The 22,500-nt window shown below is 41.3% G+C and overlaps 1 protein-coding gene across 1 annotated transcript in view; it reads right to left on the bottom strand.

Annotated features, from left to right (window-relative positions):
• LOC123510751 (post-GPI attachment to proteins factor 2-like) overlaps window positions 1-6,498 on the bottom strand; it is a 157,937-nt gene extending 151,439 nt beyond the window's left edge. The window contains exon 1 of the mRNA XM_045266102.1: window positions 6,046-6,498. The gene's annotated coding sequence lies outside the window, so the exon portion shown is untranslated. The remainder of the gene's footprint in view (window positions 1-6,045) is intronic.
• Window positions 6,499-22,500: the final 16,002 nt, after the last annotated feature.

Raw genomic sequence — 22,500 nt, 5'->3', positions numbered from 1 at the left:
CCCTAAATGTAATTGGTGGTGCTGGTGGTGGTGACGGTGGTGGTGGTGGTGGTGGTGGTGGTGGTAGTAAAAAAGATTTGCTGGCTTTTTCGGATATATTTTCAGTACTATTTTTTTTTACTTCATTTATTCATTATTTCTTTCGCTGCTTCTCTCAAATATCACTTCATTTTCCCTTTAGGTAGTACTTCCTTCGCTGTTTTATCTCCATATCCAATTCATTTTCCTTGTACCTACCTAATTATTCATTGTCTCTCTTATATACCACTTCATTCTCCCTCTACTTCCATCATCCTCACAAAAAAAACACTGCATAATTTTTCTCCTCGCGTTAGTGTTGCAGGACCCACCCACTTTCAGCCTCATTTTTCGCCCCTCTGCTAGATCGACCCTCTCCCGTTTCGTGTTGTTCTCCTAATGGCTTCACCTCGCCAGCAGACCATGCTAAGCTGCTTCTGTTCTGATCCACACAAGGGTATAGTTCTTGCAGTATATTTAGCCTGAACGACACGTGGGTTATGGAGTGAGGTTAAGAGGAGTGCTCAAATCTCTTAGTGGAAAAGGAGACAGGGAGGAGAGAGAGAGCAGTGTGTGGACGGATGGATGAAATATGGAGGTTATAGGTAAGGAAATGGGAGAGAGAGATGAGAGAGAGAGAGAGAGAGAGAGAGAGAGAGAGAGAGAGAGAGAGAGAGAGAGAGAGAGAGAGAGAAATTAGTTCACAGTTTTAAAGATACACACACACACACACACACACACACACACACACACACACACACACACACACACACACACACACACACACACACACACACACACACACACACACACACACACACACACACACACACACACACACACACACACGTCATCTGTGCGAGGAAGTCCCACAACGCCCTTGAGTAATGCCGCTTCTCCTCCTCCTCCTCCACCTCAGTCACGTCGCGTTCCTGGGAATAAACCGACTCACTTTTTAACACAAAGGAGGAAACGAAACTGACTTTGCTTGGTTTGACTTGGCTTGACTGGGCTTGACTGTATGACTGGCTTGCGTTGGTTAGCTTCATGGTTGGGGAGGAAGCCATACCATACCCTTCCTCCCTCGGCTTCCCTCACTTGAATGGACCTCCTGCGCCTCTACTCTTGTTGCTAACCTCCTCTCGTGTTCCTTCAGCAGTACACTTTGGGCTTCAGTCTTCCCTATAGAGTCCTCAGCAGAAGGATAAGTAAGACCCATATTTTGAAACCTTGCGCCGCACCTCTGTGACTTTCAATAGGCTCTAGTTGAAGTAGCATAGGATTTTAAGGGTGTTTTTATAGTTCCAGGGACAGACTAACACGATTTCTACATTTCTAACATATCAGTTAGTCGTAAAAACCATGCTACTTAGGTTCAAATGGCTTTACTTGAAGTTTCACAGGTTTTTACAGGTGTTTTTGTTATTCTAGTGAGAGAGTAACAAGATTTCTTGATTATCAACAGGAGAGACATTCTAAAAGAAGACTACCTACGTTTCAAAAGGTTTTTAAGAATTTTTTGATTTTTTTTTACGATTCCAGACAGATTAAGAAAATTTGTAAATCATTAAGAGAAGCAGCCCTGAGAACCCAGTTAATCGTCTGTGTGGCTTGAAAATAATCTGTGTGGTTGAGTTTGTGTGGGTGTATTTTTTTTAGTTACTTATTTATTTATTTAATGCTGTGGCTTAAAGCGTCTGTAGGTTTTACTTGAAGAGTATAGGAAGCACTGCTCAGCTTCCACCCATTAGTGACGCAGGCAATTTTATTGATAGTGGTTCTCACATTTGGGCCCATATCACCACCCAAGCGCATCTTTGGTGTAACCATCTAGAACCTGGGTATCATGATGACATGTAGGTAACTTTAAACCACTCGACAAATGGCATAGTTTCAGGACGGTACGTGGTGGGATTCGAACCTACGCGTGGACGTCTGCCCGATCCCACGCTCACCACCTTATCCACTACGCCACTGCCTCGCTGGGATGTGTATATTTTATGTTTTTTTGTGGTGTGTGTGTTTGTGTATGTGTGTTGCTTTCTCTCATCTCTCTTTAACTTTTTTATTTGTTTTAGTTCCCTGTTTTTACAGTTGAATGAATTAAGGCTTTTATTTCACTCCTTTTCCTCTTGTTTTTCTCTGCTATGATTGAGTTTTGTTTCTTTCATTCTCTTTTGTTTTCGTTTTTTTTGTTTCTCTTCCTCATTGCTAGGATAAGAATTCTTTCACTCTTCTGTTCCTTCTCATCGTTTCTCCTGTTCCCCATTATTATTTCAAAGATAAAGTTTTTTTTTCTCTCTTCTCTTTCTTCTCTTCTTTGTCTCTTGTTTCTCTGTTGCGTCTTTCTGTATTTTCATTGTTATGATAAATGGTGTTTTTTTTTCTCTCTCCTGTCTTTCGTCTCCTTTCGTCTTTCAGGTTACATCCTCCTTTCGCACTGCTAAATAAACAGGCCTTTTCTCTTCCTCTTCCTCTTCTTACTCCTCCTTCTCGTTCAAACAACTCGGTCTTATATAACTCTTAAATCCATTACCTCCTCCTTTCCCTCCAAACACAGAGACCTTAGACAACTCCAAACATTATTACAGACTCTCCCTTAGATATTCCATCGTTCAATCCCTCCTCACCTCTACCGTACACCTTCCTCTCCCTTTCTCCCACTCCCAGTAAGGTGTTCCCGGCAGTACCTCCTCACCATCTCAGCCTCTTACCACCCTACACCTCCATTCATTCATTCCCTCTCCCTGCTCTCTCTCCTCTCCTCCCCCTCAGCCAAGTCGGGCCTCTCAGCTGAAGACAAAGAGATCCTTTCAGCACCTAGACGCCCTCGCCGCTACTCTCGCTATGTAGCATTTGCTGGCCGAACCGTCACGAAACACCGTAATGCCACCCGGAAAAAGATGAGGTAAGACTAAAGAGGACCAGAAAAGATATGAAAAAACCCGAAGAGACCTGAAAAGACCTGAAAAGAGATAGATGACACCAGAAACGAATTGCAAAGACCTGAAAATACCCAGAAAGACCTGGAAATTATATTAATAAGATCCAAAAGATCCAAAAGAACATAAGAAAGACCCGAACAAGGATTAAATAGACCCTGAAAGATCAAGAGAAATCGGAAAAAAAACCCGACGACACCCGGAACACAAGGAAAAAGACTTCCAATAACACCAGGAGAAGACCCGCAAACACAAAAACACCAACAAAGCCCTGAAAAATAATAAAAAGATATGTAAACTCCTAGAAAGACCCTAGAAACACAGATAAAAGGCCAAAGAGAAGACTTAAAAAAGAGCTTGTAAGGAACAAAAAAAAGTGTAAACTGTTTTTGTAAGAGAAGACATAAAGAAAACGGGAAACTAGAAGCAAGAGATTTGTATATTTTATCAAAAGAAGAGGAAGATTTTATCGAGAGAGAGAGAGAGAGAGAGAGAGAGAGAGAGAGAGAGAGAGAGAGAGAGAGAGAGAGAGAGAGAGCGTACTTCACTCATATCTCTAAATCAAGACACACTTCCCCCCTCAAACACGCGCAACTTGTCCCCACTGTACACTGCTCCTTGTACTGATACTAGCACGGTCTTACCTGTTGATCAAGGCCGAAGGTAAACACATGCACTCCTACCTGTCCCTCACCGGTGCTGGTCAGTGAGAGAAAGCCATTGTTATGTGGGATCTTCTTAATGATCTGAGGTACGTGATCATCTTCTCTTACGTCTATCTCGTTCTGTTCCTTCTCCTCCTACTCTTATTTGTGTCTTCTTTTGTTTTCCTGTGTTTGTATTCTTTCTTTTTCTAATTCCTCATTCTGTGTGTGTGTGTGTGTGTGTGTGTGTGTGTGTGTGTGTGTGTGTGTGTGTGTGTGTGTGTGTGTGTGTGTGTGTGTGTGTGTGTGTGTGTGTGTGTGTGTGTGTGTGTGTGTGTTTGTGTTTTACGCAAGAGGAGACTGGCCAAAGGCAACAAAAATGAAAAGAAAACGAAAGGCCCACTGGATTGTCAGGTCCCTCAGAGTTATTAAGAGTTATGCTAAAGTGTGTGTGTGTGTGTGTGTGTGTGTGTGTGTGTGTGTGTGTGTGTGTGTGTGTGTGTGTGTGTGTGTGTGTGTGTGTGTGTGTGTGTGTGTGTGTGTGTGTGTGTGTGTGTGTGTGTGTGTGTGTGTGTGTGTGTGTGTGTGTGTGTGTGTGTGTGTGTGTGTGTGTGTGTGTGTGTGTACGTAAATACCATGTGTGTTTATATTAAACTATGTACATACGATACACACGTGCATGTTAATTTGAGGGAGAAAAGGAGAGAGAGAGAGAGAGAGAGAGAGAGAGAGAGAGAGAGAGAGAGAGAGAGAGAGAGAGAGAGAGTAACACTTCACCTTTACAACTCTACATCTCTTACTTTCGACCAGATAATGTAGTGCAGCTGACGACAAACAACATCAGCTGTTTGTTGTTCTTCTTTTGTGTTCCTTGGTGACGATACGTGGTGCCGGTCAAAACAAACGCTCACACGAGATTAAGAAAAACCACAAAACAGACATACAAACGTACAGACACACAGGTAAATAAACAATAACATTACTTGGCGATGGAGTGAGCTTATGAGAAGTGGAGTAAGGAGTGAAGAGATGGAGGAAAAGGGTAAGAGTGAGGTATCTCTCCCTCAACCTTTCCTCCATTTACTCCAATAGTATAATACTGTCCTCCTTCCTTTCTTTCCTTCCCTACTTTCCTTCTTTTCGTCATCACTTTTACTCCGTTCCTCTTTTCTATTCATTTCTCACTTTTTTTCCATAATCTTTCGTCCATTTTTCACCTTTCATCCTTCGTTCTCTCTTCTTTCCTTCCTTTTCTTCTTCTTCGCGGCCTTTACTCAATTTTTGGCTTTTTATTTTCATTCCTCACTCCATCTTTTTGCTTTATCTTACGACAAATGTGATTTTATTTTCGTCTCTTTAATTCCTGCTCTTCTTTTTCCTCCTTCTCCTCCTCCTCCTCCAATAATGTTATCCTGCCCTCTTACCTTTTTTTTCTTTTCTCCTCTCTATTTCTCAAAGTTTTCCATAATTTTTCCTCAAGTTTCCTTGGAATAACATAATTTTAATTTCCGCCTCTAACTCCTACTCCTCCCATTCTTTTCTTCTTTTTTTCCTTTCATTTCTCACTTCTTCAAAATTTCCTGTACTGGTAACGTAATTTTTGTCATCCTTCCTGCTCTTCTTTCTCCTCTTTTCTTTTCATTCCTCGCTTTTCATCAACTTTCGTACAAGTAACATGTATTTTTTTTCGTCTTTCTAACTCTCATCCCTCCTCTTCCTCCTCCTTCTCCTCCTGACGAAGAAGCGAAGCGTGCAAGGCTCTTAGGGACACTCGGGAAGCCTTCACTTGGCACTCCTGGAAGTCGTTCTGTGCCTGTCTCTCTGATAATGAGCGCGCCATTAACCTACTCCTCTATATTTTTCTTCCCTGAGTCGTTAGAATACAGATTTCTTTCGGTTTAAAGGGACACAACACAAGCTGGAGTGTATGTCTGTGCTTAAGTGTTCTCTAGTGTTTTCTTGGGAGTTCAGTGATTTTTTCGTCTTTTTTTTCTAGTGGTGTTTTATGTGTGCGTGTGTATGTGGGTGTTTTCTGTTGTTTGAGTGTTTGCTTGCGTGTTTCTTGTATTTTTAGGGTATTTTTGTTTGTTTTCTTTGTATTTTCTTAACTGGGAACTTTGTGTGGCTTTTTATGGGTAATTATCGTGTTTTGGGGTCTTTTTTGTCATTATTCTGTGTGTCTTCTATGAATGGGCAAGTATCAAGGGATGGTTTTATGAGTGTTTACTGGGATGGTTTCCGTATCCACGCAACACAGGCGGTGGGGAGCTAACCACCTGATCAAGGACAGCGAGTGCGGCACAGAACACGTAAATATACGACACAAATGGAACTCTTAGCGAATCGCTGCTTCACTTTAAGGCAACACGCAACACAGCGGCACAGCGGACACACGACACAGCCACTGGACACAACAGAGCGGCACCTCCGCCTCAGCGCACCTCATCGACACAGAGACACAGCACAGTACGGGTTGAAGCCAGCGTGCCGCAACCACTGAGGGCCCCGCCAGCAGCAGGCATGGGCGGGGCGGGGCGGACGTGAGGCTGTGAGGCAGAGGCTGGCATCACACAGCACCAGTGTCACCTGTGCCAAGCTCGTGGCCCTGGAGGAGTGCCAGTGTTTGGGTGCTCGTGTTTACCTCATATGTGTCCCCTCATGATCATGTCCCCTCACTCCCTCACTCTCACGCAACTATGCTACAAGCGGCTCCTGCCTTTAACACACTGTAGGACACTACGCCCCCGCGCACACACGGCTCCCCGCGCCCTTCCCGAGTAGCGGCAGGGCGTGGGGTGCGGTAGGCGTGGCGGGAATGTGGCGGCAGTGGCTTCCCTCGGCGGGTCGTCTCTGGAGCGTTCACACAGACCTGGCGCGGGTATCGATCCCGGAGCTATACTGCACCACTCTACCTCCCGCCCGGCCACACACACGCACACACACACACACACTCTCACACGTACACACGCACACACACACACACCAGCACACGCGCACACCACGCCCCGCGCAACTCCCTACACGCACATACGCACGCACGCACCGGCACCTCACCTCCCTTTATATACCAACGAAGTATTGAGGGAGGGGAGGACAAAACACACACACACACACACACACACACACACACACACACACACACACACACACACACACACACACACACACACACACACACACACACACACACACACACACACACACACACACACACACACACACACCCTTTAACTCCTCCCCTTTATGGTACATTTAAGGGCGTGGCGAGCTAAGGGACAACTTGGTAAGAGGTTTGTAGTCTCCCTTTAACCCTTCCCAAACCCCATTCACAATCTCTCTCTCTCTCTCTCTCTCTCTCTCTCTCTCTCTCTCTCTCTCTCTCTATCTATCTATCTATCTATCTATCTATCTATTTATCTCTATCTCTTAAAATATAAAGAAGTAACGGTAACGCTGTTTTTACATGCATGCCTTAGTTTCCCCTCTCTGGGTGTCATGTAAAGTCTCTCTCTCTCTCTCTCTCTCTCTCTCTCTCTCTCTCTCTCTCTCTCTCTCTCTCTCTCTCTCTCTCTCTCTCTCTCTCTCTCGGCGTTGTATGTTTTATTTCAGTGTTAAGAGTTAGTTTTACGAAGCGAGAGAGAGAGAGAGAGAGAGAGAGAGAGAGAGAGAGAGAGAGAGAGAGAGAGAGAGAGAGAGAGAGAGTTGATAAGGAGCAAGGAAAAGGGTCTTGAAGGAGAGTAAACGACCGAGGACAAGTCATTATGGACGGAGAAGAGAAGAGAAGGAGAGGAGAGGAAGAGGTGGTGAGAGGTCGTGATGGGAGATGACTGAAGAGATCATCCAGAGAAGAGAGAGAGAGAGAGAGAGAGAGAGAGAGAGAGAGAGAGAGAGAGAGAGAGGTGGGGGGGAAAGGGAGATGGGGGGGAAGAGGAGCTTGAACGGGCGACTGAAGTATTAAATGAAAGAAAACGAGAAATAGAAATCGGTTGGAGCCAAGGTTAAATATAGTATACAGGAGACGGATTCCTGCTCCGCTCTCATCAAGACCAGTGAAGCCATTGGCTTATCGAGGCTTTGGGCGGAGCCTATGATCAGGGGATTCACCCAAAACATTGTGATATCCCTTGTTGAGCAATGATAATTTCCGCTTTCTTTTTAGCTTCTAAGCAACAAAAACAAAAAAAAAGATTAATAGTTTGCGTTACTCAAAGTACGTTATGATTAATATGTCATTTAAGCCTAAATTGTTCATGGTATTAATGCCAAATAGCCATAATATCGAAAGAAATGCACCAGACGTCTACAGCAGATATCATAGTAAAAAGATTGATTTTTATGTGTATCACATGATAAGGCACAAACAGTGAAATGCAGTTTCAATAATTAGATAACTATTATGAAATCACTCGTAATTATAAATAAGTGCTCTAAAACTTATTACATGGAGCGTCAGATATGATGGATACCACAACTAAAACCAACGAACGAACAACATTTCAGAGAGAGAGAGAGAGAGAGATTTCATATAAACTTGATAAGCACTGTGCAAATATACTATAATTGTATTTGATGTTTATTCCTCCTTTATCTGTATGCAGATGTATATCTAGATATGTACATGATCTCGTCCACCCATAAGTTCACCCCAAAAGACAGCTGTCACCTCTCACTAAATACAATCGACCAAAATTGAAAAACAATATTCTTACGGTGGCGCGGCATGCCACTACGTGTAGTTTCAGTGTTTTTGCGCTTGTTGGGTGAGAAAACGTTACTTCTCATGAAAACACTCATTATGAAAAAACAACACATCACTATCAAAAACGTATTTTTGAGTGCTTTTTAACTTATTAAGAGTTCTTTAAGATAAAAGATATGATATATAGGCGCCCTCGAAACATGAACATAAAATGGAAAATAAAAAGCAATATGTTAAGAATTTCACATTCTGCTCGTCTTCTTTGAGATCCACTTGTAAGCAAGTCAGATCAATGTATCGTCAGAAGTGCAGTGAACAGTTAATGTTAACTATTAGAAGTGATAGATGATATAATAAATCTTGGTACGTTTGTATGTTATTCCTCTGCCACAATATTCATTTTCTGAGTGACTGTTATGAGTTACAGAAGTAAATAGTAATCATATTACGGGAACATATAGTTTCTTATGGCTTCATAATAATGTTAACACTATAATTTCTCAAAACTGTTTTGGTTCCATCTTTGCACGGGGCTAATGTGGCCTCTCTTCAAATTAATCCAGGACTGCCACCACCATCCATCACTGCGAATAATATGCCGCTCAACTTAACCTAACCTAGCCCGCCATATTGTAAGAAAGGCAAATAGCTGTTACATATATTCTATAAGAATATAGGGAAGGGTTTAAGAGAAATAATCTTTTTTTATGTTAAGGCCTATAGCGCCTGTAGGCATACTTAAAGAGTATATGTGGGAAGCGCTGTTCAGCTTCCGCCCATTAGTGGCGCAGGCAATTTTATTTATAGTGGTACCCATATTAGGGTACATGTCACCACCCAAGCTCATCTTTGGTGTAACCACCTAGATCCTGGGTATCATGGTGACATGTAGGTAACTTTAAACCACTCGATGGGATTCGAACCTACGCGTGGACGTCTGCCCGATCCCACGCTCACCACCTTATCCTTTTTGTTTTGTTTGTTTGTTTTATGTACAAAGGAACCAGACCAATGGTTAAAATAATGAAATCGAAATAGGTTCACTAAATATACTGTGGTGATTGTACAATGTGTTTTCATTAGATAATAAGTACATGATTTTGTACTATGTTATGTGATAATGACACCCAATTTGTTCACCGACTGTCACTAAGAACCTCCCACTTTATCATCTTTTTTTTTTATTTATCTATGTTCATTTACTTATTTTTGCTTAACCCAGTGGCTGCTGTACCATACTCTTATGAACGCTGCAGCATATTAGCATAGTACGTAAACAGCTTGTGGTTTTATGTTTGGGATTTGCTGTATGTGTTTGTAAAATTGGTTCAAATCTTTTGCCTGTGGTAGTATTCTTTTTCGTCTTTCTTTTACTCATTGGCCGGTGCACCTTTAATTACAATATAATGTACATCAAGACTGCATCTTAACAATTTAGTGTCCTCCTTATTGTTATATCATTGACTTATACGATTATGTAACATTAACAATTAACGTGGGTTTTTCCTTTATCTTTCTCTAAGTACCTCTTCTATGTGCTATTTTCTTTTTATTTATGGTAAACTATAGAACCTCTACATATCGAAGTCACAGATTAAAAGTTCAGTAGATGTTCAATGTAGGCGGTAGATGAGCACAATTTAGAGATAATGTTTGTCAAGGAGGCGTGAGTAAATATTTACCTTTCATACTATAAAGAATAAAGGAAGGGAGATGTGGCTTTTTTTTCTGACAAATTTGTAAGTGTAATTCATGTTGTATCAGTCATATTAATAATTATGACTCACATGATATATAAAGGAGTTACGGTAATTTTTCCAAAAGATTTGTATACCAGACTCTAACGTTTTGGGTTGACTTGCATAACTCATCCCACCAGAAAGACCACCCTCCTGGCTTCACTCTCCACTGAAAATCAGAATAAGGGAGGCTCTCTCCCCTGTATTCATCCACTAAGTCTTAGTATGAGTCAATGTGTGCAGTACTCAACTTAAGAAAACGGAGACTATATCAAGTACAACTAAAGTATGTGATATCGCGAGAAATATGCTGAAAATGTTACAGTTAGAAGGAAAGAAGATATATGAATAAATTGTTAACGTTTTTAAGGGAGAGGGAGAAAAAAAACACTAAGAGGAGAAACTGAAGAAATTAGGTTATAAATGATGTGAAAGCTATACTAGAATGCTATAGTTAGAAAAGGGACGAGGAAGAGGAAGCTATAAGTGAATAAAATAAAAGAAAAGAAAACACATCAATAGATAGATAAATTGATAAGCAGACCGACAGATTGATAGATAGATACACTGACCCACGCCAACACACAGATTGAAATGTAAGTAAGTGCATATATATATATATATATATATATATATATATATATATATATATATATATATATATATATATATATATATATATATATAGAGAGAGAGAGAGAGAGAGAGAGAGAGAGAGAGAGAGATGAATAGACAGACAAATAGATAGGGAGTCAGACAGGTATAGACAGACAGACAGACCCATCCATCAATACACACACACACACACACACACACACACACACACACACACACACACACCTTAATGTGCCCCAAACTCAGCTAATCTTAAGAATATAAACAGCGCGTTCCAAGGAGCTCTCTTAGGCACGCCCGCCCTGCCTGAGGACCCAGAGAGAGAGAGAGAGAGAGAGAGAGAGAGAGAGAGAGAGAGTGTGTGTGTGTGTGTGTGTGTGTGTGTGTGTGTGTGTGTGTGTGTGTGTGTGTGTGTGTGTGTGTGTGTGTGTGTGTGTGTGTGTGTGTGTGTGTGTGTGTGTGTGTTGCGAAAAGAGGAATGTCTGTATGGGGTAGAAAGGAAGAAGGAGGAGAAGGAGGGTAAGGATGATAATGGAAGAGGAAGAGGAGGAGGAGGAGGAGGAGGAGGGGGTGGAGAAATAACGAATGTCATATAACTGGGTAGGAAAGATGGAAGGGAAGGAAGAAATGGAAAGAGGAAGAGATGGGAAGGGAGAGGAAGAGGAGTAGTGAGAAAGAAAAAAGAGAAGAAATGAGAGAAAGGAGAGAAGTGAGGGCTCTCTCTCTCTCTCTCTCTCTCTCTCTCTCTCTCTCTCTCTCTCTCTCTCTCTCTCTCTCTGATCATCCTACGTATGGACCCAGATAAAAAAAAAAGTTAATTGGGTGTAATATCTGTGGGAGGCTTGGAGGAGGAGGAGGAGGAGGAGGAGGAGGAGGAGGAGGAGGAGGAGGAGGAGGAGGAGGAGGAGGAGGAGGAGGAGGAGGAGAAGGAGAAGGAGGAGGAGAAAAAAGAAAAGAAAGAGGAGGAGAGAGATTTGGTTCTTTGTCTTTTTCATTTAACAAACATAAAAGTGATTCGCTTTCAATTTTTTTCGCTATAAACTGAATACTCGATCTGCCCCGCCCCTGTCTCTGCCCCGCTCTAGGCCCAGATAAGTAATTCAATAGTAAATAGCGTTAAGTCGGCATGAAGTGGAGTCGTAAGTACACTACAAATATTTATTGACTTGTGGCTTGGTTCTTTGCGCCCTCGAAAACTTCCTCGCTTCTTTTGTTTGTATTTTATTCGGTTTTTTTTTTTTCTTCCTTCTTTCTTACCATTCTTTTGCCTTTCTTCTCTTCTTCTTTCTTCATTCTCTCTTCATTCCTTTCATTCTTTTTCTCCCCTTTGCTTCTTTCTTTCCATGCAGTCTTTCTTTCTTCGTTCTCTCTCTCTCTCTCTCTCTCTCTCTCTCTCTCTCTCTCTCTCTCTCTCTCTCTCTCTCTCTCTCTCAGCCTACCCACTAGATACTGTATAACCCTTGTATCTAGTCATTATTTTAACTTTTGTGCCTTTATATTTATATCCGTTTTATGGTTTGTTTTAGACCACTAAAGATGACACAAGATGTCGAAACGTCTCGACGCAAGACGGTGCTCGTTGCTGCCTTTGTCATTGTCATTGTCTTGGAATGATGATATCCTAGAAATCAATCCGTATCGAATATTCTATACAAAGGAGTGATGGTACTTGCTTTAATAATCAGTAACTTTCTCAATGTAATATCTATGGGTCGCTTATTAATAATAAAACAAAGTTCATGAAACACAGAATATGAAATTTAAGTTAAATCACAAGTTCTATATTTATAAGTGGAAAGCACTACATAGTTAAATTGAAAAATTATCAATAATTTCAACATGAATATGCTCATGACTAACAGTGTGTACAAGATATCAGAATATGTGATAGCTTGTTTTAAAACCCCTTCATTGTTCTTTTTTATGTGATATGTCCTACTGTGGGCGAAATGACTCCATACTGTGGGCGAAGTGACTTGTGGGCGATATGTGGCGAACTGGCATGTGGGCGAAATGACCGGTTACCGTATAAATGAACTACCCCGCAGGAGAGAAAAATCATCTGTAAGTCACCCTAGAAAAATCATGTCATACATAAAAACAGTTGATAACACAAGGAAGGCAAAGATATATAGAATGCTATCATGTATTTTTTAAGACTATAGTTATTAGTCTTTTAAAAGTCAATAAGAGATTCCCTACTCCAAAATGGTATCAAGGGCTAAAAGTTTGAGGCCAGGCTCATAGATTAACAGAGCGCTGGTCAAGGCGACAGACTGTGGCACTTCACCGACCGTATTATAAACACGTACAACTGCAATTAGAATCTTTTTAAAGTAGTGGAAGTGCAGCCTAGATGTGTCTCAGAATACGGTTTACTGTGACAGGTTATATTTCAATTGGTTGCCATAACGACCCTGTTACTCAAAAGAATTTCAGTAGAGAAAAGAAAATGATTGGGAATTCTAGATAAAGAAAAACATATGTGGTATTTAAAAGTACAGCAAAGTGTTAGATAATTGTACAGTATAGGAAAACATCGTCATTATGTCGCGTGTACGTGTGTGAGTCCTCATTTTTCTATTTCTTCTCCTGGCGGTAATATTTTCTCCCAAGGCAAGTAGTGGTCGCTTCTTCCCCCTATAAAGGTCCTTCCTCATCGCTGCCTCTCTCTCTCTCTCTCTCTCTCTCTCTCTCTCTCTCTCTTGGTACCAATTTCATTCTGTTTTTCGTTGTAGTTTTTTCTTTTCCTGATGCTCATACCTCCTCCATCTCTTCCTCCTCTTCTTCCTCGTTCTCTTTTCCTTCTCCTTCTTCTTCTTCTACACCTCCTCCTCCTCCTCCTCCTCCTCAAACCTCCTCCTCCTCCTCCTCCTCCTAATCCTCCTCCTCTTGTTTTTCTGACTAACTTGAACTGACTGAGTATTGCATACAGGCTTGGTCACCCCATTATAGGCTGGATATCAACATGTTAGAACCAGTTCAGAGAAGAGCAACTAGGATGATACCAGCATTAAAGCGCCTGGAGTATAGAGATAGATTAAAGGAATTAAACATGTTTTCATTTGAGAGGAGATGTATAAGAGGGATATGATAGAGTTATTTAAAATGTTCTCAGACACAAACTACATAGATGTGAGATCTTTCTTTACCTTAGAGGAGGGAAGTAGGACTAGAAATCATGGCAGGAAGATTAGAAAGCAAGGCTGCAGGCTAGATATAAGAAAATATTTCTTTAGTCATAGGGTGGTCGACTTCTGGAATGCATTGCCAGAGACGGTTGTAAATAGCACTAGTTTGACAATGTTTAAAACAGATTAGATAAGCACTTAAATTTATTAGATTTATAATTATGTATAGCGCTGCATGATAGTTTTATAAGAAATTTACTATAGTTAAACAAGACATGATCCCCATGTATGGGGATCACAGATTGTAGAGGAATTCGCTGCAGGACTTAGCCCTGTTAATGGGCCAAATATTTAGAATTAGTATATAATGTATTGTGTACTTGTAAGTGTATCTTTAAGTACTGATGACGAGGTCACTGTGCGACTGATACAGGATAACCTAGATGGGCCCTGGTGGCCCTTTGTTATCCTATTATTTATGTTATGTTATATTATGTTATGACTCCCAATGACTCGTTCTCTTCTCACGCCTACTAGGAGGAGGAGGAGGAGGAGGAGGAGGAGGAGGAGGAGGAGGAGGAGGAGGAGGAGGAGGAGGAGGAGAAGGAGAAGGAGGCGTAGAGGGAGGTAGGAAACAAGATCCTGGAGGAGCTAAGATTATAAAACTCCTTCGCATTAGAAAGCCCCAAAGAACAGGTAATATATTCTCTCTCTCTCTCTCTCTCTCTCTCTCTCTCTCTCTCTCTCTCTCTGATAAAAATAATGCAGAGAGAGAGAGAGAGAGAGAGAGAGAGAGAGAGAGTCGCCATTGAAAGAGAATAACAAATACACAGCAACACATTCCAATTATACATAACAATCAAAGGAGAATTAAAAGTCAACACACACACACACACACACACACACACACACACACACACACACACACACACACACACACACAGTTACTTCTTGAAATACGAAGAGAGAGAGAGAGAGAGAGAGAGAGAGAGAGAGTTTTATTTATTACTCTCAGCGATCAACAAACGCAGCAGATGCAAAGGAAAACTACATGTAATAATAATATAGTAACTTTTATGTCACGCCATTAACAGAAACTAAAATTTAAAAAAATGAGCAAACAGAATCAGAATCCACCAAATCTTAGATGTGTTAAGAGAATCGGATCAAAATTACTCTAAACCAAATATTGACAAGCATCAGTAATAAAGTGTCTGTTTGGGATTTAGTCGTTTACAGCAAAACAGTCAATGCAGTAATGATGAAGACTGTTGGTAGTTTCATGTCACACAATTTACACGAGGAACTCAGTGATATATCGCTTGTCTCACCCATCTGACACACTGGTCTATTCCCTAATCGGAGATGGGCGGGCAGACACCACGTTGTGTCTCCTAATAGGCTGTGTCGACGGTACTTGAAGGGTTGCGGAATAAGGTTTTCGTAGTGCTGGATGATGACGAATAAAGGCCGCTCGCTCTATGTTTATGCGACGAAACTGCATCGTGTATCTGACTGTTGTAGTGGGAGGGGGAAGCAGACGAGGCATTGGCTGCAAGCAGGGCACATGCAGGCAGCCTTGGCAAGTCAATCCACCTTATCATTCGATGTGGGAATGGATCCAAACGAAGTAACCGCTTGTACTCTGAGGCTAGAACTCCTAAAATTCGATTAACCAGAACATGAGCTTCTGGGGCACTATCAACGAAGACTCTTAAAGTTCGTCTAAGACTTGCGCTTGCCTCTTAAGATCTTGATTTTGATGTGGAAATAGATTAAATAATGACTTATCCTAGATTTTGTAAGAACATGACCGCATAAATTTGTGTATGATATGTACCTACAAACAAATTGCATCAAGCGCCGGGCGCCTGTATTTTGTCTCAATATTACGTCTTATGCCCCGCCGCCACTCTTTTCCCACTAAGCAGTATATTATTTCGTACCCTTTTTCTTTTTTCTTTTTTTCATTAGTATAGAGATGATGATCTTAAGGCTCAAAATCTTAAGAGACCAGTAGAGCTCAGCTGGACTAATGGCAAGACTTTCCTTCCTTGTACAGTCAGTAGGACTTCATTGATTCAGCTGCACAGAATAGCTACATGGTGTTCTATTACTAAGAAGATAAATGAGACACACAAAAAATTAATAACACACAGGAAGACCCAAGGTCATCTTTGCTGTAGACCTGTATTTTTTATTGGCTAAATAACATATTTCAATAACTAGCGTCAGCGTATACTCCTTGTGCGGCTTTCTAAGGCAGCTCCCGCCAAGTCTATCACAAATAACATTCCTGCAAGTATGGTCTACTTATATCCAACAGTTCAGTCACTTAGGTCTTCGAGAACATCCTTACGAGGCTGATGGTTTTTGAAATGGTGGGCTCTGGCTCGACTGTCAGCCACCTTTATTTAGTTGCTTAACTTGTTCTTAGCGTAACTTAAAATTAAGCTATCTTCGGAAGTCTTGGATTTAAAAGTAACTCTAGGCACAACCTATGAACTTCAACAAAGCTCTAAGAGTAAGAGCTGGCCCTAAGCAAACTTTTGTACTTAAGAATCTTTGTTAATAGTGCTTTTCTTGTTATTTATATATTTATTATTATTATGATTATTATTATCATTATATATTATTATTATTATTATTATTATTATTATTATTATTATTATTATTATTATTATTATTATTATTATTACGGTTCTAGTGACAGTTTAACAACATTTCTACATTATCAACTGGAGAAACAATCTAGAGACTGTTTATTTTATTTATTTATTTATTCTTTTTTTTTTTTTGTGGCTAAGGGAATAAGTATGGTGATAGGAAGCGAAGCGTTTCAGATTACGGTTCTCTCTCTCTCTCTCTCTCTCTCTCTCTCTCTCTCTCTCTCTCTCTCTCTCTCTCTCTCTCTCTGTGTGTGTGTGTGTGTGTGTGTGTGTGTGTGTGTGTGTAATTCACTGTTTGATCTGCTGCAGTCTCTGACGAGACAGCCAGACGTTACCCTACGGAACGAGTTCAGAGCTCATTATTTCCGATCTTCGGATAGGCCTGAGACCAGGCACACACCACACACCGGGACAACAAGGTCACAACTCCTCGATTTACATCCCGTACCTACTCACTGCTAGGTGAACAGGGGCTACACGTGAAAGGAGACACACCCAAATATCTCCACCCGGCCGAGGAATCGAACCTCGGTCCTCTGGCTTGTGAAGCCAGTGTGTGTGTGTGTGTGTGTGTGTGTGTGTGTGTGTGTGTGTGTGTGTGTGTGTGTGTGTGTGTGTTATTCACCACGGCCATCTGCTGGTTACCCAGCCAGCCTTTCCCCTACGGAAAGAGCTCAGAGTTTGTAGTGACTGATCTTCGGTTAGGACGGAGATCACATCACGTACTCCACACACCCGGAAAGCGAGGCCACAACCCCCTCGAGTTACATCCCGTAGCTATTTACACTGCTAGGTGAACAGGGGTTACACATTAATAGGCTTGCCCATTTGCCTCGCCGCTTCCTGGGACTCGAATCCGGGCCCTCTCGATTGTGAGTCGAGCGTGTGTGTGTGTGTGTGTGTGTGTGTGTGTGTGTGTGTGTGTGTGTGTGTGTGTGTGTGTGTGTGTATTTACCTAGTTGTAGTTTTACAGGGCCTGGGCCTCTGGGTGTTACTCTCGTGTGGCCCCGTCTCCATATCTACACTTATCCAATTTTTCTTTAAAGCTATGCACACTCTTGCTGACACCACTTCCTCACTCTAACTGTTCCAAGTCTCAACACATCTTTGCTGGAAACTATATTTTTTAACATCTCTCAGACATCTTCCTTCCTCAGTTTTTACTATGCGATCTTGTGCTTCGAATGTCATATTCTTCTCTCAGGATCAGTTTACATTATCCACTTGATCCATTCTGTTAATCAATTTATAAACTTGTATCAGATCCTCTCTCCTTCTCTGTTCCAGGGTTGGTAGATCCATAGCCTTTAGTCTCTCCTCATATGTCATCCCTTCAAATTCTGGAACCATTCTTGTAGCCATTTTTTGTAGTCTCTCCAACTTCCTTATGTGTTTCTTTTTATGAGGGGTCCACACTACTCCTGCATATTCCAATCTGGGTCTTATTATAGTACTTATCAATTTCTTCATCATTTCTTTGTCCATGTAGTGAAATGCTAATCCAATATTCCTTAGCAAATTATATGTCTCTGAAAATTCTATCAATATGGCTTACCGGTTGATTGTTTTCTTCCATCGTCACTCCCAAGTCCTTTTCCTTTTTACTTTCTCTAGTTCTACTCCATCTCCCATCTTATAGATTCCCACTGGTCGTCTTTCACTCTTTCCCATTTCCATGACATGGCTTTTGTCCACATTGAATTCCATCTCCACTTTTTACTCCATTTCCAGATCTTATTTAGGTCTTCCTGCAGTATTTCACAATCCTCTTTTGCTTTATAACTCTGCACAGTTTCGCACCGTCCGCAAACAGATTTATGTAGCTGTTCACTCCTCTGGCATGTCGTTTATATATATGAGAAAAGTATTGGCGCCAATACTGACCCCTGTGGCACTCCTCTTTTTACTGCTCTCCACTTGGACTTCATATCTTTAACTACTGTCCTTATTTCTCTCCCCTCAAATAATTTTCCATCCATCTCAATGTGCTTCCTTTTAAGCCACCCTTCTCCTCTAACTTCCACAGTAATCTTGCATGTGGCACTTTATCAAACGCCTTTTTAAATCCAAATAAATACAGTCAATCCATCCCTCTCTCTTGTACTCTATCAACTATTCTAGAGTAGAAACTCAGTAAATTTCTTACACACGACCGACCTTTTCTAAAACCATATTGGCTATTTGATAAAAATTTGTTGTCTTCAAGGAACTCAATCTATTCTTTCTTTATTACTCTTTCACACATCTTGCATATTACACTAGTTAGTGATACCGGTCTGTAATTTAAAGGTTCTTCCTTCCTTCATTTCTTATATATGGGAACCACCTCAGCTCTTTTCCGTTCTACTGGTACTGTTCCATTTTTTATTAAGCATTTTATGATGTATATAGGACTTGCTAGTTCTTCCCTGCATTTTTTTAATATTCTGCCTGAGACTTCATCCGATCCCATTCATCTAATTCCGTCATCAACTCTTTTATTTCAAGCTTGGTTACTTTAATCTTTTTCATATAGACGGTCTCTCTATTACCCTGTGGTATTTCAAATTTGGATTCCTTAGTAAAGACCTCCTGAAATTTACAATTTAACAGTTCTGCCATACTTTTTGGGTCTTTTGCGCGCGTGTGTGTGTGTGTGTGTGTGTTTACCTAGTTGTATTTACCTAGTTGTAGTTTTACAGGGCCTGGGCTTTGCGCTCGTGTGGCCCCGTCTCCATATCTACACTTATCAAATTGTGTGTGTGTGTGTGTGTGTGTGTGTGTGTGTGTGTGTGTGTGTGTGTGTGTGTGTGTGTGTGTGTGTGTGTGTGTGTGTGTGTGTGTGTGTGTGTGTGTGTGTGTGTGGTAATCCAAGTTTCTCTAACCATTTGTAGCAATCCTCATAAGTTTCTATCATACAATAGTTCCCGGCAGTAAGACGTGGGAATGGCAGAAGGAATGAAGGAATGAGAGAATGAAAGGAAGAAAGAGAGATGGTTGTGAAAGATCTAGCCATTTACCGTCTTATCACTCCCCGCTATCAGAACTTAAGGAATATAAGACGTGTTATGAGGGCGTGGCGGGGCTAATGGACGGTGGGATTGGGTGTGGCTGGCTGGCTGGTTGACCCTTCCCCTCCTTTGCCTTCGTCTTGTAGTCTTTGGGCGTGGCTTCCTAAGGCGCGAGTTGCTTTCGTGAGAGTAAGCAAGAAGAAAAGGCAAAAGTAATCGTGAAAAAGTAAACATAGCTATTACTGAAACTACTTGTATTGTTTGTATTATTAATTCATTTGTCTTATCTTCCTCCTCCCTCTCTCTTTACATATTCATCCCTTATTCTCCCACTTTCTTCTGGCTTTCTTTTCTTTCCCACTTTCCTATCATTCCTTTGCTCTCCCTCTCCTCCGCCTCGCCACGCCACACCGCCCTCGAGAGGTAAGTCCTTACGTTGTACACATCATGGCCGCGGGAAGCCCCTCGTCATTAGTGTTGATATTCCAGTTCGTGTTGGTGATGATGGGGGGGGATGGAGGGGGAAAATTACTAAGACATACTATATAGATTTTTTTACTCTCTCTCTCTCACACACACACACACACACACACACACACACACACACACACACACACGCTCGACTCACAATCGAGAGGGCCGGGTTCTAGTCCCGGAAAGCGGCGAGGCAAATGGACAAGCCTCTTAATGTGTGGCCCCTTTTCACCTAGCAGTAAATAGGTACGGGATGTAACTCGAGGGGGTGTGGCCTCGCTTTCCCGGTGTGTGGAGTGTGTTGTGGTCTCAGTCCTATCCGAAGATCGGTCTATGAGCTCTGAGCTCGCTCCGTAATTGGGAAGACTGGCTGGATGACCAGTAGGCGACCGAGGTGAATTACATACACAAATACACAGTAGACGACCGTGGTGAATTACACACACCGCTTAGTGAATTGGTTAGTTTGAGTGTTTATTACACAAACTGTAGGAATATGTTGAATAACAGATTTTCTTAGAGAAGCAGCTTGTGTTGAAAATTTTGATATAATTGCGTTAACAGAAACCTGGTTAGACATCATGCAGGAAAAGTAATTGATCTGGAGGTTAAAATTGGTTATACACTTTTTCATAGGGTTAGGGAAAACAGACAAGGGGGAGGAGTGGCTTTGTACGTTAAGGACACATTGCAATGTTGTATAAACGGTACAATTGAGACAGAAAGCAAAACAGAGTCTCTATGGGTAATATTAAGGATGGGTCACAGTCAGTAGTACTGGGTTTAGTTAGTGTATAGGCCACCTAACGCTTCATACCAAATAACCTCTTCACTATGGGGAGGAAATAAATAGAGTAGCCAAACACAGTAAGATATGTGTGGTAAGCAATTTCACTTATAGAAACGTTGATTGGAGCTTGATGGTGGGCAACAGGGAAGCAGAAGATCGAATTTCTTAGGGTCATTCAGGATAATTTTTTAAAGTAAATCATTTTAGAACCCACAAGGGGAAATAATATTTTAGATTTGATTCTGACAAACAGGGAAGAGGCAGTTACACAGGTGGAGGTTGGTAACAGTGACCATAATGAAATACTATATAAATTAAAATGGCACAAAGCTTTTAGAAACAAGAGCACTAAGAAAGTACCTGATTTCAGAAAGGCTAATTTTGAGGGTTTAAGGAGGTATTTACAGGCAGAAGAGGTAAGGTAAGGTCTAGTATGCAGGTGAGAGAAGGAAGGCAGGATCAGAGAGGTGGCCGGGGTGAGGTGTGAAGTTGGAGAAGTGGAGAGTCGGAGTGGTCGGGTAGTGGGATCTGGGTCAAGTCAAGCCGAAAGGAAAGAAGTGAAGTTGGTGGGACCAGGACAGGTGAAGGCTGATGAGGTGTATAGCTATTTTATTAATAAATTACATAGAAGCTAACATTCCATTTAAAACAATAACATCACAAAGGAACGACAATAAATAGATGACAAATAGATTAATACATATGCATATATGTGTATATATATATATATATATATATATATATATATATATATATATATATATATATATATATATATATATATATATATATATATATATATATATATATATATATATATATATGTGTGTGTGTGTGTGTGTGTGTGTGTGTGTGTGTGTGTGTGTGTGTGTGTGTGTGTGTATATATATATATATATATATATATATATATATATATATATATATATATATATATATATATATATATATATATATATATATATATATATATATATATATATATATATATATATATATATATATATATACACTTCTTCATATTCGTGGGGTGCCGTGATTCGTATGTGAGTGCCATCAATGACACCCACCACATCGGGCAACCCACCAATTGCAACGAATTCACCCTTGATCCCCTCCACTTCCTGTAGATTCACCGGGAAGTGAATGAACCTCCGGATGATGTCAGAGTGTACAAGGGCATCCAAGGTGTCACTGATCACTCTGTTGATGGTGGGCTGTGAAAGTCCAAAGTCATCAGCGTTGCACTGCTGCATTTTTCCACGTCGCCAAATACCGAAGAAGCAGTGCCACCTTCATCTCCGCACTCACAGCACAACTTCGTTTTGTTAAGTTAGCAATTGCAGGTCGCACTGAGTCTGTCACAAACACAAGGCCAGCAAGATCAACCCTGAACCTTCTCTTGAATTCAGCATCGTCGTACTGGTCGAATATGTCTCTCCTTGGCTGGAAATTCCTGCGCTGACGAAGCCTGTGTTGATGTTGCTCGGCCATCTTGCTGCCTTGTGACTGCTTCTAACTCCTTGGGACACCGTTTTCGTTCTCCCAAGCGGAGCGCGACTTGGGACTTACCACAAGACGTTGGGATAAGCCACAAGGATTTTCTCACAGTTGGAAGTAGTCTCAAGCGCTTAGGAGAGCCCCAAGCGCTTAGGATTTCCCCAAGCCCTTGGAACTTTTGATAAATACCGGCCCAGGCAAAGAGACAGAGAGAGAGAGAGAAGCAGGACGCCGCGAGGGACGGACCACCATTTTTACCTCTCGGGACGCCACCACACGCACCCTCACGC

Source organism: Portunus trituberculatus, chromosome 30 (assembly GCF_017591435.1).
Source record: "Portunus trituberculatus isolate SZX2019 chromosome 30, ASM1759143v1, whole genome shotgun sequence".
Lineage (NCBI taxonomy): Eukaryota > Metazoa > Arthropoda > Malacostraca > Decapoda > Portunidae > Portunus > Portunus trituberculatus.
Note: the sequence above shows the minus strand (reverse complement) of the source record. Positions and strands in the feature narration are given on the sequence as shown.